Source organism: Hyperoodon ampullatus, assembly GCF_949752795.1.
Source record: "Hyperoodon ampullatus genome assembly, chromosome: 14".
Classification (NCBI taxonomy): Eukaryota; Metazoa; Chordata; class Mammalia; order Artiodactyla; family Ziphiidae; genus Hyperoodon; species Hyperoodon ampullatus.
This window is the reverse complement of record NC_136927.1, coordinates 49,002,805-49,021,947: the sequence shown is the minus strand read 5'-3', so window position 1 is coordinate 49,021,947 and position 19,143 is coordinate 49,002,805.

Below are 19,143 nucleotides of genomic sequence, written 5' to 3'. Positions count from 1 at the left end.
AAAGACCAAACAGACCCTGGCTTGTCTAATGAGTGCCCCAAGTTCAGTGATTATTCTCAGAATACAGGCAGGACTTTATTTGGAGTCTCATTCTTTCCCTCCTTTCATTGTTGGGTTGCTATGAATGGAACTCATTCTCCATTGAAGCCTGGCAGCTGCTCAACTGCTCTGACCAGACAGGTTCACCTATTTTTTTCTTGCAGTCCATCATGAACACACTGCAAGATGCTCCACTTGTTCCCAGTTTACAGACAGGGGCATTGAGGCTAGCAGCTTGCTGGTCACATAGTTGGGGTTGCATCAAGACTCTGCTCTTTCCTCTGCATTGTTAGTGACATTAATTCAAGGTCAGAATCTTCTAGGAGCCACCATCCAGGTACCTTGAAACAGCACTGTCTTCAATAACCATCTCTACCCTGAAGACTGCCAAGTTTTTAATGATAACATTGATCTTTCATATTTGTTAGTGCTTTCTGCTTTTTGAACTCCTTTCACATCTTATCTCGTTTATGCTTAAAAATATATCATAAGACCTGCAGAGCTAGGTTAATATCCACAGTTGTTTGGAGAAAGGGATTGAACACCCCAGAGAATAAGCAGTAGCATGGTGTGGGGAAGGGATTTGGAAGAGACAAGAGGTGTGGGGGGGGGCCTCACCTTTCCACCTGTGTGCATCGCTGCATGATTTCACCCAGCAGAAATTGACATGTGTAGCCTGGAATTGATGAGATGGAACTGGAAACAAATGATTGTTGTCTTTGAAAAGTTGAAAATTGCCATGAGGAAGAAGCAGCAGCCTTGTCTTGTGTGTGTGTGTGTGTGCGTGTGTGTGTGTGTGCGTGTGTGTGTGCGCGCGCACACGTTTGGGTGCATTTCCAGAAGGCATATGAGAAGTGAGAGAAGCCAGCCTCTGTGGCTAGGTCTCCAATGAATCCTAGTCACCCCCCAGCTTAGTTTGATTCAATTAAATAGAGAGATAGTAGCCCTGAGCAGGACATATCACAAGAACTGGTAGTACCTGACAAAGCAACCACCTACCAATGGCACAGTTTGCCTGAAGATTTTATAGGCTTGGTGGGTAGAGACTGTTAAGAGTCCTTGGGACCACAACCACTCGAGACTGAGATTACTCAAACACAACTGGAAAGCAGAGCGCCTTCCCGAGCCTCCTCCCCCAGACCACATCATAAAGATGCTAGGCGTGGGATGCAGACCCGAGATGACGGCTTTTTGGTAGCAAACAGAAGCGTTTTTCAGGCTGGTGTAGCTCTTACCATCTTTGAGCCTCATCTTAGGAGAATTGATCCAAAATCCTAAAGAGAGTGACTGTAAGCTTCTAGGAGACTCACGGTGCCGTAAGAAACTGAGCCACCGAATGAAGAGAATGAAAAGGAGATGTGCATCGCAGACTCACAGCTGTGGAGAGGACCATTCCCAGCCCCAGTGTGGATAACTGGCATGGAGGAGCTGCAAGAAGCCTGCAGAAGTGACATCAACTCGGTGACCTAATCGTTGGCAAGGATGGGGACAGGAGAAGGGGCACCATGGCTGTGTCCATCTGTGACGCTGGAGCAGTTGAAGAGGCAGGAGTGGCTGAGGCTAGGAGGTGGGGCAGAGCTCAGGGGAGCAGTTATAGCTGAAGAACTTCAGTGACCTCCAAGATGGAGTGTGAGATGCTCTGCAATGTTACCAGCTTCCCACGGGGGATCAGCAGCTGCCCCTCTCTAGCTGATTAGATCTCACTCAACCTTGAAGACCCAGTTCCAAGGACACTTCCTGAAGTGTTCTTTTCTAGAAGTGGGTCATCCTCCTCCAAACTCCCAGAGCTCCCAGATCTCTTAACCTTATTTCACATATTATTTTCCATCTTGTCCTTTGGCTGGCTGTGGTCCATTGGCCCCAATTAACTTTTCTAGACCACGACCACCTGTCTCCTGTTCCTCTCCCCTCTTTCCATTCAGCATCCCCTTCTAGATCCTATGCTCCTTGAGGGAAGAGACCTCATCTCTGAATCCTACCGCCATCTCAGCCAGAATGCTTCACCCAGTATGGACACAGTAATTTTGTTTTAGAATGAATGACCAATATAGGAGGCAAGATGAAGGCAGGATCAGAGAGGGAGATGGGGTGCTTTTTAGTCCCCTGGGAAAGAAATTGCTGTGGCTTTAGCCCCACTGCAGCCTCGTTTTTCCAGGAGGGGTCAGCTCTTGCTCACAGTAGGTGAGCCAAGAGCTGGAGGGAGGGAGACAGCCAATGCAAGCGCATTCATTCCCCTGGAGGAAACACCCTTGAAGGACACCCCCGACTGTGTGCTGCTCCAGCTACATTCCCAGAAATTAGAGGCAGAGAAGGCAGGGAAAGAGATTCATCTCAGAGGCTGGAGGGTGGAGGGAAGAGGAAGGAGAGGCCAGGGGCGGAGACAGCACCTCGCTGACTAATTAAACTCTTTGGTAGCTGGCCCCCACCAGCCCCAGCAGATTATCACTGCTGAATCAGCTCCCTGCCAAGGCCAGACTCCCGCTCTCTTTTTTCCTGCTTGATTTGCCTAATGGAAGCTGACAGAGAAGTTCAACTCTGATTGTCAGATTTCAGTAGGAACCTCAAGGCGGGAGAGGAAGGCAGACATTTGAGGAATAAAAATAGCACATAAAATGAGATCCTTTATTTAGCTGAACCACTTCTTTAATGACTTACCTCTCTCTCTCTCTCTTTCTCTCTCTCTCTCTCCCCCCAGCACACACACACACACACACACACACACAGAGTTGTGCCTACAAGTGTCTAAATTTTTGCTTGGGCTGGAGCCCTTGCCTGGGTCCTATAGGAAAGGCAGGCCATCTGTCCTGGACGGTGGGAGTTGGCAAAAAGGTATGTCATTTAATGGTGAAGCTGGGAACTATTCCCCCGCATTCCTCCAAGTGGCATCCCCCCTACCCAAACTCTTTCAATAGATCCATTTTCCAAAATGTGACTCAAGAAACTGGTGTGACCAGCAAGACCACATGCATGGGCAGGCACTCGTACATAGGGTGGCTCCTTTGCCTTTTTGTGCCTCCTGTTCTGTAAAATGAGGTCTGGAGGGTTTGATTAACTTCTCAAAATCTGGGCTCCTCCTTAGAAAAATCAGTCTTACCTCTTATGGGAGGAAAGAAGCGGGCACAGGCAAAGCCTCTAGATATCCCCAGTCACATAGCATGTGGACAATAAAAGTTAGCTCCTTCCTACTTTGAAGTGGCATTTTCTATAATATTATAGGGAATCACCCAGCAATCTTAAGGGTCAGGGTTGGAAATCTAATTCTCCAGAAGGAGGTTGAATTGTTAGTTGCCTTTATTAGGCAGCTGCCACTCTGAGTGGTTTTTGAGTGCCAGGCACGATGGTAAACACGTCACAGCCATTCACTCATGCAAGCCTCACCACAACCCTGTTATCCCCATTTTATCCCCCAACCAAGGCACAGAAGAGTTAAGCCACTTGCCCAAAGTCATCACAGCATGAGCCAACGTTGAACCTGAAATTTGGTGTTTTGTTTTTGTTTTTGGCCGCGCCGCGCGGCATGTGGGATCTTAGTTCCCCGACCAGGGATTCTACCTGTGCCCCCGGCATTGGAAGCGTGGAGTCTTAACAACTGGACCTCCAGGGAAGTCCCAGAAATTTCTTTTTAAGTTGTTTAAAAGCTTCAAATAAATAGAAAGAGCTCCGTCCTTGTTGGACACTAGGACCTATTTGTGCAAAGGTCCTTCCTTTTGGTACGCGCGGAAGCTCGTACAAATGACAAGAACACAGACCTGTGTGTGCTGAGGACAGCAGGGACTAGGCCGTCCTAGCTAGGTGATATTGGTCCTGGACTAGGTGTCACCTTGAGACGTAAGCCCCTCCTTATAGTTTACCCTCTGCACATCTCACTCACCTCACACTACCCCCAGCCACGTGAGGGAGAGAGACCCTGAAAGGTCAAAAAGATGTAACCCTGCTGTCCTGAAGGAACAACTAACCAAGACCTCCCCAAGCTAATAGCTCTAGAAGAGGCCTCTAGAGAGCAAGTTGAGATCCAGTGTCCAGAGCAAACCCAGTCCCAGGTATCACTCATCATTCTAGGAAACTTAAAAGATGAGGTGTAGAGTCTTTTTCGGAGTGATTTTTGGATCTAGACCATGCTTTTTCTTCTATTTTTCTATTTCCCACCCTAAAACATTCATTGAGCGTTAGTGGCTTTTTTTTTTTTTTTTTTTTTTTGCGGTACGCGGGCCTCTCACTGTTGTGGCCTCTCCTGTTGCGGAGCACAGGCTCCGGACGCGCAGGCTCAGTGGCCATGGCTCACGGGCCTAGCCGCTCCGCGGCATGTGGGATCTTCCCGGACCGGGGCACGAACCTGTGTCTCCTGAATCGGCAGGCGGACTCTCAACCACTGCGCCACCAGGGAAGCCCCTAGTGGCCATTCTTAATGGTGATCACTTTCCCGCATCCCTCACCATTTTATCCTCACTTCCTGCTTCACAGATGAGGGACGACAGAACAGAGAACTTATGAAAGTTGCCCAAGATGAAACATTTAATGAAGACAGTGAAGGTCTAGAGTCCGAAGCCTGAACTCTGTTCACTGTAAGATGCTCCCTCCTTGGAGTCCTAGGCACAGCAGAGGCAGGCAGGCACCAAAGAAGAAAACAGTCAGTGACTCAAGGACCCTGGGACTTATGACTCTGCACTGACCCCTTTTATTTTCATCACATGCCCGTGTAAGGGAGCCACACAAACTGGCACCCAAGATGACTGTATTTTCCACCATGTCTATCTTCTGGTTCTCTTGGTGTCTCCACCACAGGTGAATCTCCACTTTGATTCTCAGAATTCTGCACCCAAAGCAGCCCTGGCAACTCGCCCACCCTTCCCCGCCCCACCCAACAAAAAAGGACAATCTTCATACACATTTATATTTCTTGTTGAACAACTATTTAAAAACCCATGCTCTACTTGTTGCCATGCAAAGCAACAAACTTGCCCACATTTTCAAGTGTCTCCAAGTGACTGTTTTAATTAATACAAATGTTTAACTGTACTTTCAGGAGACAGGCATGATGTTTATTAATCAACAGTTTCCCGTTGTCAGTGGAATGTTAACGCTGACGATAGAACAAAATAACAACAATCGTGGACATATATACACCAGTATGTATAAAATAGATAACTAATAAGAACCTGCTGTATAGCACAGGGAACTCCATTCACTGTACAGAAGAAACTAACACAACATTGTAAAACAATTATACCCCAATAAAATTAAAAATATAATAATAGCAATCATGGCAAGAGGAGTTCCCCCAACGTTTGCTCACTTCACGTCTGTGTGCTCCATGAACAAGTGACTAGAAAAGTGGCCAGAGGAAGGCTGGGAACAAGACAGAAATGGTAAAAGGAGTCTGGAATCAACAAAATAAGTAGGACCTGACCAGCTCCTCACCTGACAAGCTCATTAATCTCTACTCAACACCTGTCACTAGCTTCTGTTTTCTCCCCATCAGGGAGACAAACTGACCGCCACCAACTCTGCCCGTGAGACACCAGAGAAATCCAAATAAAATATAAAGAATACCCATGAAAACGAGGCAAGGGGCATGCAAGTGGAATGCTATCATTAGAGGCTGAGAGGTCTCAATACATTATGAGAAGATGAAAGTCAGATAAAAGGTCCATTGATGGATAAAACCGAGAAAGCCTCAGCTCACAATATGTTAAGGAAGGGATACAGCGGTGGAGAAGCTGGCTTTCTGAGAATAACCCAGGACAGACTCTATACTAGAGGTCTGGAAGAATAAAAGTAGGCAGTGAGAGGAGGAACAGAGCAAAGAGCTTAGTTGAGCATTTACTTGTCCTTGGAACAGATATGCCATTTAACTCTCCCCTCCATGCTCTTCTTTGTAGGGTAGAAAAAAATAGAAGTTCCAAGATGGAAGCCAGGAGGCAGCTGGAATGATATTGGAAAGGGAGTTGGAAGGGATCCAGAGAAGCAAGTTTCCAGTAGAGGAACTGGATCCTCTAATAGATGGAATTGTTGATGGACTGGACAAGGCTGAGGGTACGGTAAAGACATATTATTGTTTTATCACCAGGAAGAAGAAAGGAAGGAAAAAAGGAAGGAAGGAAGGAAAGAAACAAGGAAGGAAGGAACTCCAACGGGGGGGAAGAAACTCAGGATCCAAATATGAGGCAAAATAAAATGCGAGTATTTCTGAGCCATTAATAGTCATCAAGAAAGAGAGAGAGAGAGAGAAATCTATTTAATCTACATTCAAGGAATCTTTTCTCTTTAGTGGCATTATTCCCAAGAAGGAAACAAAATCTTAGTATATTATAGGGCTCTGCAGGCTGAAAATGGTACATAGTCATGATAGGATAGGACATATGTGTATATATATATATAATATATAATAATATAATAATATATATAATATATTATGTGTGTGTACACACATAATATATTAATTTACAAAACTCCAAGTTTTAGAATTAACCTATAGAAAAAAGTAAAGAAGCCCTGACTTTGGTTAGCAAACACCATGATTGAGTTCTTGATCTTCACCATATAAAAGTGATGTTTTAGGTTATAGAAATTGGAGTATGGAGGGAGAGATGGAGAGGAAATACAGAAAAGGATGTGATTGCTAAAGGGCCCAACTTTGATGGTATAAATTCAGTCATCTGCTAATGTTGATGCAAGAAGAAATAGAGGTTTAAATATATCATTTAAAATTATAAGCAGAACCAAGATAAAAACACAAACTATAATTATCAAAAATTAGGACTTATGGAGTTCCTGCTGTATTCTATGTGGAGTAATGTATTCTATGTACAGTGACCCTAGAAGGAAGAGGGAAGATAAAGTGACCAAGATTTTCCTCTTTTATATTAGCAAGTCAGCATATATGCTTCACAACTGATAAGTTATGACCTATTTTTTTTTTACATCTTTATTGGAGTATAATTGCTTTACAATGGTGTGTTAGTTTCTGCTTTATAACAAAGTGAATCAGTTATACATATACATATGTTCCCATATCTCTTCCCTCTTGCGTCTCCCTCCCTTCCACCCTCCCTATCTCACCCCTCTAGGTGGTCACAAAGCAACGAGCTGATCTCCCTGTGCTATGCGGCTGCTTCCCACTAGCTATCTATTTTACGTTTGGTAGTGTATATATGTCCGTGCCACTCTCTCACTTTGTCACAGTTTACCCTTCCCCCTCCTCATATCTTCAAGTCCATTCTCTAGTAGGTCTGTGTCTTTATTCCCATCTTACCCCTAGGTTCTTCATGATATTTTTTTTCTTAGATTCCATATATATGTATTACTATAAACATATTATCTGGAAGAGAAACAATAAAAGGAGGACTGAAAAAGTTGTAGCCTCTCTGGTTAGGAACTGGGGATCAGAAGGTGAGGCCTGTTCCTTTTTTGTTAAATAACTTTTGAACTATTTGAATTTTTAAAAACATACGCATCTAGTATTTTGATCAAAATTTAAATGAAAAAATATCTTTCTAGCATATGAAAAAATATTAATTCAAGAGTTACATTCTCTCCTGGGAAATTGCAACTCACCTCAAGATAACAGATATATTTGCTTCGAACCAAACCTGAGAACTTGCACATGACTTGAACTTTTGTAAATTAATAAAAAAGCAGCAGCTACTCTTGTGCTTTACATTTAACTTCTGTCTCATGGCATGTTCAAATCACATGCCTTTATGCAACTGCCTCATCAAAGGTCCAAGGCACCATGCAGTCAGCTTATCAAATAATCCTCAGTTTGAGCTCCCTCATAAATCACATCCAGAGCCCCATCACTTAAGAGAAATTCATTTTCCTGCTCCTGTTCTTTTTCCATGTAAGTGACTGACCTTCAGATTGCTTATGAGTTCATCTCATACAGGGACTTCCCAATCTGAGTTTTAATTCCCCTCCTTCCTGCTCCTGGCAATTATCCCCTGATTCCCAATCTCGACTGCTGCAGTCACTAGCAGGTCTATCTCAGATTCTCTGTCCTTCTTTTACTTCTTCCAAGGCCAGTCAGGTAACGCTCTTTAAAACCATACTGATAGGAAAGAAAGTGACCAGACAGGAACTCAAGTAAAAGTTTATCCCTTGCTAATAGTTGATTGTTTAGGAAAAGAAGATATGTGGTCTAATTCAGAGAACCAACATCTATTGAACACCCCAGACTCTAGGCTGGGTGCTTCATGAGAATGATCCACTAAATTCCCACAAGCAACTCATGACACAGGTATTGCTTCCTCTCTATTACAGACAAGAATCTGAACTTCATAAAAGCTGGGCACCTGCCCTGGTCACATGGTTATTATGGGACAATGCCAAATGTGAACTTAGGTCTGTTGGACTTCCTTTTTAAAATGTAAATCACAGTGTAATTACATTGTGGCTAGGGTTCCACATAAGACAAGTCACACTGAATAATGGAATGGGATCGAATATAGCTGTCTTCTAACCAGCTAGCTTGTAGGCAATCAAGAACGTGGAGCTGGTGCCATATGTTGGCATCAGGAAACAATCAACAGGATTGAGTATCCAGGGATATGGGCTTTGCTCTCGTTCCTATGATCAATTAGCTCTCTAGACTTGAGTTTTCTCATTTATAAAATGAACTGTTTTTCCTGGATGATTATTAAGCTCTCTTCCAACCCTGAAGAATCTTATACACACAAAAGAAATAAAGCTCATTAAAGTTATTGTCTAATTCAGGTATCTTGCAAATCACTGAGGTGAATGAAGTGGAAAAGTGAATTTAAGGTTAAATGATAAGAGAGTAATTGAACTAAAAATAAAATCCTCATATTCTAACTCTTTTAATTTGTTACTGTCCAGCATGAAATGGATTTAAAGTACTGTAGTGCATTAGTTTGCTTGGGCTGCCATAACAAAATACCACAGACTGAGTGGCTTACACAATAGAAATTTATTTTTCACAGTCCTGGAGGCTGAAATGTCCAAGATCAAGGTACCAGAGTGCCAGCAAGGTAAGTTTCATCCTGAGGTCTCTTCTCTTGGCTTGTAGGCAGCCACCCATCTCACTGTGTGGTCACATGACCTCTTCTTTGTGTGCAGGAAGGGAAAGAAATAGACAAAGAGAGGGAGGAGATGGGGTGTTGGGGTGGGAGTTCTCTAGTGTCTCTTCTTAAAGTGACACTAATCCTATAGGATCAGGGTTCCACACTTATGATCTCATCTAACCTTAATTAATTCCTTAGAGGTCCAATCTCCAAGGACAGAGTGTTAGGACTTCAATATATGAATTATGAGGGGACACATTCAGTCCATAACAAGTAGCTTTAAAAGATAGTGGCGTGACAGCATCAGATTTGAATTGCCAAATTTTGTCCCCTAAGAAGAGTGAAGAAAATACCTTAGTAAAGATGTTGTCATAAATAATGCAGAGCAGTGCTTTTTCAAACTTTCCCATCACAGGAATCTCCTGGAGAGACTGTTTAAACATATAGTTTAGCTGTGAAATTGGCTCTCAAATCACTTGTGACCAGAGCAAAAAGAAAACATGCTCCTTATATACCTTTCACTCTCCACAAGGAAGTTTGATATAAATCCTTCAGGAGAACTAAATGTTTGCCATCAATTAATTCTAAAGTAAATTTATCATCTCTATGACACTGAGAAATAAGTGGAAGGTGTTCTGAAGAAAATCTTGGATTTTATAATAATAAAGCTATTTCTTCCATCCTGTCAGTAAAAGTTGAAGCTGTATTGTCAAACCAACTCAATAAAATCATTATTCTGGGATTATGGATTACCGAATATTTCAAAATAAATGTAATTCTTTTTCAAATGCGTAGAGTCATTGGAATTGGGTCAACAAAACATTATTAGCAAAGATCCTTAGGGGATCTGCTTTAATGAAGAGATGAGACATCTGTGATAAGCATGACTCTTTTTTTAAAGAAGCAGTACTTCTGCAAAGCTTGAAGAGTTGTTTGTCTCCTAAATAGTTTAATCATTCTCCAGGGACTTGTGTTTATACAATTAATTTACTTAGAAACACTTTTTTTGTTTTTGTAGGCCAATAAGTTTTATCTAGAAATAGGGATGTTAATGAGGGGAGACAGGTTGTATCAGATTCGGAAATTCTGTGTTCCATATCTTTTACATCTACTTTATGTAATTGGCCTCTGATGCCTGAATTTACAGGGTAGCCGAAGGTGTTGTTGATAAAATATCTCTGAGAAGTTCTCTCTAAGAATAAATGAGATAACAGATTGCATTGGATGGGGCATAGTTCTCTGGTCCCAATGCTTCTCCATAATATTGGCTGAAAATGTTCCCAAGCAGGTGGTTTGCACTAGCCTAGATGTTTTATAGCTCATCTCTTTTCCAAGCCAGTGGAGATGTGCAGACAAGCCAGTGGAGATGTGCAGACAGGAGAGAAAAACAAAAAGAAAACAATAATAAAATTCCATTGTGTTTGATTTATGGATTTGTTCTACTCTGAGAGTCTCAGAGGAGTTCTTTTTCATAAGAGCCATAACTGATTAGAACATAATGAACTATGGAAAAGAATCCAAAGATACTGAGATTAGATCTCCAGTGAACGGGAACTGGTAGCATGTGTATGAAATGTCCTTGTGCTGCCAGCTGCATAAAATGTGGATGCATTCCTGTTGTCATGTTTCCTACTTCCTAGGAGCTGGGTTGGAGAGCTGAAAGCACCAGCAAAAGGAGTAGGCAGGCCTTTGTGCTTAATGATTGTGTTACTGGGTAATGTTGCCTGTTTTAAGCCAAGGTGTATGCTATTATCAACTTCCCAGAAGAAATATTTGTATTTCCTAACTTCCGCTAAATGACAAAATCTAATCACTGAAATCAAAAATTTTCGTAGATTACATTTGCCTTCCCTAGAGGTGGACTGGCCACAGAGGTTCGTGATGAGTTACAAAAACATACCCGGGGCTTCCCTGGTGGCGCAGTGGTTGAGAGTCCGCCTACCGATGCAGGGGACACGGGTTCGTGCCCCGGTCCGGCAAGATCCCACATGCCACGGAGTGGCTGGGCCCATGAGCCATTGCTGCTGAGCCTGCATGTCCGGAGCCTGTGCTCCGCAACAGGAGAGGCCACAACAGTGAGAGGCCCGCGTACCGAAAAAAAAAAAAAAAAACAAAACCCAGAACTGCATTGTCTATTTTTACATCACACCTGTCTCATTAGGTCACACCAATAGAAATCCAGTTCTGAATCAGTTATCAATCACCCCTAATTTCACCAGTCACTCTATAGACAGTTCTATACTTTGGATCTGTGCTATCCTATCTACCTGGCCAGACAACTTTTCATTTATTCAAAAAAGCTTAAAATTTGAACTGAGTGAAATGTAAAACTAAACCTCATCTCATTTGTTCTAATCCTTTATCCTGCGGTATTTACATTGAAAAGACAGGCAGAATGCAGAAATAGTTCTAGCATTCAGAGGTCTGTGGGGCAATCGCAGTAACCCTTTTCATATCCATGGGGATTTTATAGACTTGAATAATGTTTCCTTTGGCTTTTCCATATAATTCTAATCTCCTTTATATTCTTCCCTGGAAGCTATCTGAATCACCTGATACTTAACTGGCAGAAAATCATTGCAGAAGCAGTGTTTCATAGGATCAAAGAAATCCAAGATCAAAGAAACCCATATCCTCTAATGTCTCCCTTCAGTAACTCTTCCTAATCCCCTCCACCTTCTGTTAGCTTCTCATTCTGTGTCAAGACCAAAGGGACCCTAAGCATCTGCCACACATATAGATGTCAACTTCATTGAATGGACCATAAGAATCTGATTTTGATGCTATAAGATGGTACTATAATATATAATTATAGTACCAATATAATTAGAAATCAAACACTACTAACATATTTTGTATGACTTGACTCCTTTTAAATTTACTGAAACTTGCTTTATGGTCCAGAATATGGTCTATCTTGGTAAATATTCTGTGTATACTTGAAAAGAATGTTTGTAACAAGAAAGATTAAAAAAGGAAACGTAAAAGACACTCGGTTAATGCAAGAGAAGGCAGAAAAAGAGGAAGAAGGAAACAAAAAAAGAGAGGAAAAATAGAAAACAAATGGCGAGATAATGGATTTAAGCCAACTATCAATGATCACATTAAATGTAAATGGCATAAACATCACAATTAAAAGACAGAGATTATTAGATTTGGAGTGGTAGGCAAGACCCAAATATCAGTTGCCTACGAGAAACTCACTTTAAGTATAAGGACACAAACAGAAAGGAAAGATAATATACTGTATTAAAACTAATCAAAAGGATGCTGTCGTATCTACATTAGTCTACAAAGTAGATTCCAGAGCAAAGAATATTACCATGGATAAAGATCATCTCGTAATGATAAATGGGGTCAATTCATTAAGAAGACATAATGCTTTTAAACATTTGTGCCTTAAACATAAATTGAGTTGAAGAAAGGAGACAATACAGATGAGGAAGAGGAAATTAATAAAATTGAAAGCAAACAAACAAACAAACAAAAAACAGAAAAACAATGGAACCAAAAGCTGGTTCTGTAAGATCAATATAATTGATAAACCTCTGGACAGACTAATCAGGAAGAAAGAGAGAGAGAGAGAGAGAGAGAGGGAAAAGAGAGAGAGGGGGGGAAAAGAGAGAGAGAGAGAGGGAAAAGAGAGAAAGAGAGGGAAAAGAGAGAGAGAGGAAAGGAAAGAAACAAGCTAGGAAGGAAGGAAGGAGGGAAGGGGGGAGAAAGAAAGGAAGGAGAGGAAGAAAAGACAGAAAGACAAATTATTCATACCATAATGAAAGAGGTAATATCATTCTAGATTCTATAGATAACAAAAGGATGTGCCAATCATTTCAACAATTTAGATGAAAAGATCACATTCTTCAAAAGATATATTCTACTAAAGCTCATTCAAGAATAAATAGATAACTTGAGGAGTCCTGTATCTATTAAATAAAGTTGAATTTGTAGCTTAAAACCTTCCCACAGAGAAAACTCCAGGCCTAGATTGCTGCACTAGTGAATTATAGCAAATGTTTAAGGAAGAAATAATACTAATTCAGAATTTTCTTCCAGAAATTTGAAGAGGAAAGAATACTTCCCAATTCAGTCTATGAGGGTAGCAATATCCTTACTTCAAAACCAGACAAAGACATTCCAAGAAAAGAAAACTACATACTAGTATCCCTTATGAACACTGATGTAAAAATTCTAAACAAAATTTTAGCAAAGTAAATTTTAAAATAAAATAATAAAATATTATGATCAAGTGAATTTTATCCCAGTAGTGCAATTTTGGTTTAACATTAGTAAAGCAATCAATATAATTCACCATATTAACAAAGAAACAAAAACGAAAGGAAACCCATATGAGCATCTAAATAGATGGAAAAATTATTTTAAAAATCCAACATCTGGGGCTTCCCTGGTGGCGCAGTGGTTGAGAGTCCGCCTGCCAATGCAGGGGACATGGGTTCGTGCCTCGGTCCGGGAGGATCCCACATGCCACGGAGCAGCTGGGCCCGGGAGTCATGGCCGCTGAACCTGAGCGTCCGGAGCCTGTGTTCCGCAACGGGAGAGGCCACAGCAGTGAGAGGCCCGTGTACCGAAAAAAAAAAAAAAAATCCAACATCTATTCCAAATTTAAAGTAAACAAAATGATCAGCATTCTAGGATAGAGAGGAAGTTCTGCAATCAAATAAAGAGCAGCTATGAAAATAAGGTGACAGCTACAGGTGTCAGCTACAGCTGACAGCTATCACCTTAGTTACAGGTAAAAGACTGAAAGCTTTATCTGTAAGATGAGGAACAGTTAAGAATATCATCTATCATCACTTCCACTTAACATTGTATTTGGGCATTCTGTGTAATCTATGCCATCAGGTAGAAAATAAAGAATTCAAATGCAACCAGATTGAAAAGGAAGAAGTAATAATTGTCTTTATTACCAGACAACATAATAATCTATATAGAAAATATAATGGAACCCACAAAAAATGCTATTGGAACTAAAAAGTGCAAAGTTTCAGGATTTAAGGTCAAGATACAAAAATAAAGTGTATTTCTATATAAACAATCAGGAATTGACATACCATTTAAAATAGCATCAAAAGATGAAATATTCAGAAGTCCATCTAACAAAGTGTACAAGGATTGTACAATGACAACTACAAAATATTGCTAAGGGAATTTAAAGAAGAAATAGATAAATGGACAGGTGTATCATGTAAAACCTAAAGCTATAAAATTTCTAGAAGAAAACATAAGGAAAAACTGTGTTGATCTTATACCCCATATCATAGATATGACACTAAAAGCATAATCTGTAAAAGAAAAAATGGATAAATTTGACTGCATAAAAACTGAAATCTTTTCCCCTTCAAAAGACACTGTAATGAGAATGAAAGGCAAGCCATGAACTAGGTGAAAATGTTTGCCAATCATATATATAATAATATATGTATTATTAAGATATACAGATTTAAAATATGCATAAATAGGAAAGCATGTTAAGTATCATTAGCCATTAGGGAACTATAAATTAAACCATCTTAAGATACCTCTACACACCTTTTAAAGAGGTTAAAATAAAAACTACTGACTATATCAAGTGCTGACGAGGATGTTGAACTGTTACACACTGCTGATGGGAATGTAAAATGGTACAACTATTTTGGAAAACAATTTGGCAGTGTTTTAAAAAGCCAAACATATACTTGCCATATGATCCAGCTATTTTACCCCTAGATATTTACCCAAGTGAAATAAAAGTATATTTCCTTTCAATGACTTGCATGTCAATATTCTTGGAAGATTTATTTGTAATAGGTCAACACTGGAAACAATCCAAATGCCCATTCACAGGTGAATGGATATGCAGAGGTGGTATATCCTTATACTGGAATACTACTCAGCAATAAACAGAGTGAACTACTGATACAGGCAACATCATGGATGAATCTCAAAATAATTATACTGAGTAAATGATGGGAGAAGAAACAACAGTACATACTGTGTGATTTCATGTATATAAAACTCTAGAAAATGCAAACTAATCTATAGTGACAGAAAGTGTATAAGCAGTTACCTGAGGAAGGGATGAAGGCAGGGAGGTAAGGAAGCAAAGAAACACAGGCAAGCTTTTGGAAGTGATGGATATGTTTATTACCTTGGTTGAGATAATGGGCATCAAAACTTATAAAATCTTATATTTAAATATATGTGCTTTATTTTATGCCAATAATATACCAATAAAGCTGTCTTAAAAAGTGAATGTAGGGCTTCCCTGGTGGCGCAGTGGTTGAGAGTCCGCCTGCCGATGCAGGGGACACGGGTTTGTGCCCTGGTACGGGAAGATCCCACATGCCGCGGAGCGGCTGGGCCCGTGAACCATGGCCGCTGAGCCTGCGCGTCCGGAGCCTGCGCTCCGCAACGAGAGAGGCCACAACAATGAGAGGCCCGCGGACCGCAAAAAAAAAAAAAAAAAAAAAGTGAATGTATTTATTAGACAGACTATGTAAAGCTGAAAGTGTCCCAGAAAATTCATAATGCACCAAAATGCCAGCACAAAGCCAGCATCTGACTCAGTAAATAGAACTCATGTTCTAGCCCTAAATATAGTTTGCAATAGAATGGCAATACATAATTATTTTAATAATCTTGGTTTTATGATTATTTATCCAGATCAGAAACTTAAGTTTATCTTTCTAGAAGTATTAGCTGAATCATAAGTGCACACAAATTTGCCTTGGGCAAATTAAATCAACTCTCTACATATAGGTTTGAAGAACATTTATAGGCAAAAGTAACCCGAGTTTAGGATTCAAAATAAAAAATATATCAGGTGCCCCTAAACTCCATCAATGCTTCTAGGACTCCTTTCCAATTTCCTTCTATTAATTGAACCATGAGTGATTGCTAACCTAGTTGTGAGTGGGATATAGCTGGGTCCCAGAATGCTGGTTCCTCTAAGGTTTGCTCTGAGAGGGTGGTGAGTGGAGACCTCAGTCACACAGTCTTTCCAGCCCTGATCAACTTGACCCCCCTAACTGTCTAACTCTTGATGTATGTCCAGGTGGAGAAAATGGGAGGAGGCATGCATTCCTCTCTGGTCAACCAAGGTACCATCTCTGAGCTGTCAGCATTTTCATTCAGCAGTCTTGAGGAATTGCTTCTGTCTCTATCCAACAAATGGGGCTCTAAAAGACTCCACCTCTTTCCCCGGAGCCACTGAGATGATGAAAGTACAGGGTCAGGCGCACTAGCATCCCAGCTACCTGTACTCTGGTCTACCAGGGCCTTTCTTCTTGCCACCATCATGCAACAGCAGAGCTCAAGCAGAAACCAGCAGAGGCAGAATGTTCCCCTGTAATGAAGCTGCTACATCAGCTTCCTGCATGGTGCCCTTCTGTTGGATGCTTCTTCTGGCTTCTCAAAGGTAAAGTGTCTGAGACTTGGACACCCCCCGACCCACTCCCACCGCAAGATTTGGCTTCTTACTGCCACTCTGAGCCCACCTGTCTTGCCCCCTCTGTTCCACCTTCCCACCCGTCTCACCCTCAGCTCTTGGAGCTCAGAATAGATCCCAATCTTTCTCTGACTGGGGCAGAGACGGATGCTAATTCCAAAAATGTGGGCTTGTTGAAGCCAGTTCTCAGGCTTTCCTGACTCTCTTTTCTAGGGTCCTTCAACTCAGTGGGACTCATAAAGACCTAATTACTTTCTTTATCCCCTGCTACCAGGTTTCAAGGTAATCAATTCTGCCACACCAGTGCCATTTAATACGAATTTACTGCATTCTGAGCATTGTGCTGAGTTCTATGTGTGACATAACTCCTTAAATCTCTTTTCATTCCCCAAACTGCCCTTCAGATCAGTTACTGCTTTCTTCCTCAGTACAGGGCTTGTGTTCAACTAGGTTAACTAACTTGCCCAAAAGCCACACAGCTAGTAAGTGGCCAAATTACCTCAAGTCCAGTGTTTTCTGTCCTCCAATGATACCACAGTGCCTTGATTCTGAAAAAATCCCTTTAATGGAGGGCTTTCTATTATTATTGTGAGCTTCATTCTCAATCCATAGTCTACTAATAATAGCAAACTTGGTCTTTGAGGCTTCTTCAGTTGGCTTTCCCATTGCCTGGGTCTTCCTGAGGTTCAGAGGCACAAGAATATGGGTCCTGGTGTCATTATTCACCCAAGACCTTTTCTCAAAGGTGAAATGCAGTTAACCAACTAAACAAAGCTAAACAGTTAAAGACTCAAGAATCCCATTAATATTTAATAAACAAATCGTAAATGACCCGAAGCCTTTCAAGCAGACCCAATATAACTTTCATACTTTCTGTTCTTGGTGTGAGAGTGAGTACTGCAAATATGTGTTTTTCTGAAAGTAGCCAATAGGGAGTTCCCTGGTAGTCCAGTGGTTAGGACTCCATGCTTTCACTGCCGGGGGGCTGGGTTCAATCCCTGGTCGGGGAACTAAGATCCTGCAAGCTGCACAGCATGGCCAAAAATAAGTAAGTAAATAAACAAACTAACTAACTAATTAATTAATTAAATAAAAATAAAAGTAGCCAATAACTGAACCATATCAATCAACTTGCAGTCTACACTTGTGAAGATTGACCACATCTCATTTTGAGCTACTTTGAGATATATATATGTATATATACATGGAGAGAGAGAGAGAGGTTGTTTTTTTTTTTTTAAGAAGAAGCTAAATTTGTATGAATCTGACAAGCCATCCACTCACCTCTGGCCCTTTGAACCAGATGGGTCCATGCATCACATCTCTTACCAGGTGACCAAGCCCAGCCCCAAAGCTGCAAAGCTGTGCATGCCTATTGCCTGGACAGGGCCTCCCTTTCTACTGACCTATTCTCCCAAAAACACTATTGCCTCCCATCTCTCCTACGAGCTCCTGGAATTGTAGCTTTATCTTCAACCCTGCTTCTGGCTCTGAAATTTGTGTTTGTCCCAGCATTTGATGCGAACACCCCTCTACCACCTGGAGCTGGTCTACCCCTCTGCCTCTCTTATTCCTACTTTCCCGGTTCCGACTCCTATTGTCCTGGGAAGGCCAGCATTGGGTCTCCCACAAAGCGGATCTTAGGCAGATAATTAGTTATAAGTGTGTGCACATTACAGCTGAGTTTGTATTATCTATCAAGTTATGTGAAATATATATGTGTTCATTTTCATGCCTATTTAACACAAAAGTCCCTATCTCTGGGGGTAATGTGCCATTTTATCCGTCATTTTCTATCATGTGAAGATCATAACATCCTAATATTCTCAGCTCGGCTCTTCAATTCTCTAGGGAATCCCTTTTCCTGGTATTAATCTTCGCGGCAGCGCTCATTAATATGATAAAGCTCTCTGGTTTTAAACAGCTCCTCAGACCCAAACAGGCTCTCCTTGAATGGGAGATTTAATTGTTTTTTCACTCAGCAAACAATCAGGCCAGGAGAGCAAGGGCACTGCAGACAAAACATCACCCCTCAACTCGGGAATGAAAGGCGTGTGTTTCCATTCTCTAACAGGCAGAAATGTCAGTGGATTTCAGAAAAGCTGGCTGAGTTGAGAAGAGAGAGCTATTGAATTCCCCCTTCTGGCTGGCAGACAGCTCGGCCACATGGCTCTCTCTTCCCCTGTCACTCCTGTTGATTTGCCTTCAAGGTGGTCATTCAGAGACAGTGAAAGAAAAAGCCACTGTTTGCCACTTCAGGCCCAGAGATTTAGCTGTGACTCCTGCCTGGCTGCAGCTTTCAGCACGGCAGCTCAGCCCAGAGGCTCCTGCAAACGGATGGCACGCCATGCCTTACTGTCGTCTTTGTTCACATTGAGTAAGACCCTCTCACAGAGAGATAATAACTGCCTCCCCCGCGAAAAAACCCACAGCCAGGGGCATGGGTTTGATGGATCAGTGGCTGGCCCTGGATCAGCAAATTCCATTTTCCTCTATACTTCAACTCAGTAAATCATGTTTTTAAGCTTATTGACAGTCAGCATCTACTCTGTTTTATTACCTGCCGCCTGACTTCGCTCTCTCCCTTTCCACTGGCACTTCATTTTCAGGCTATCTGTATTCTAGCTGGAAAATTTTGTA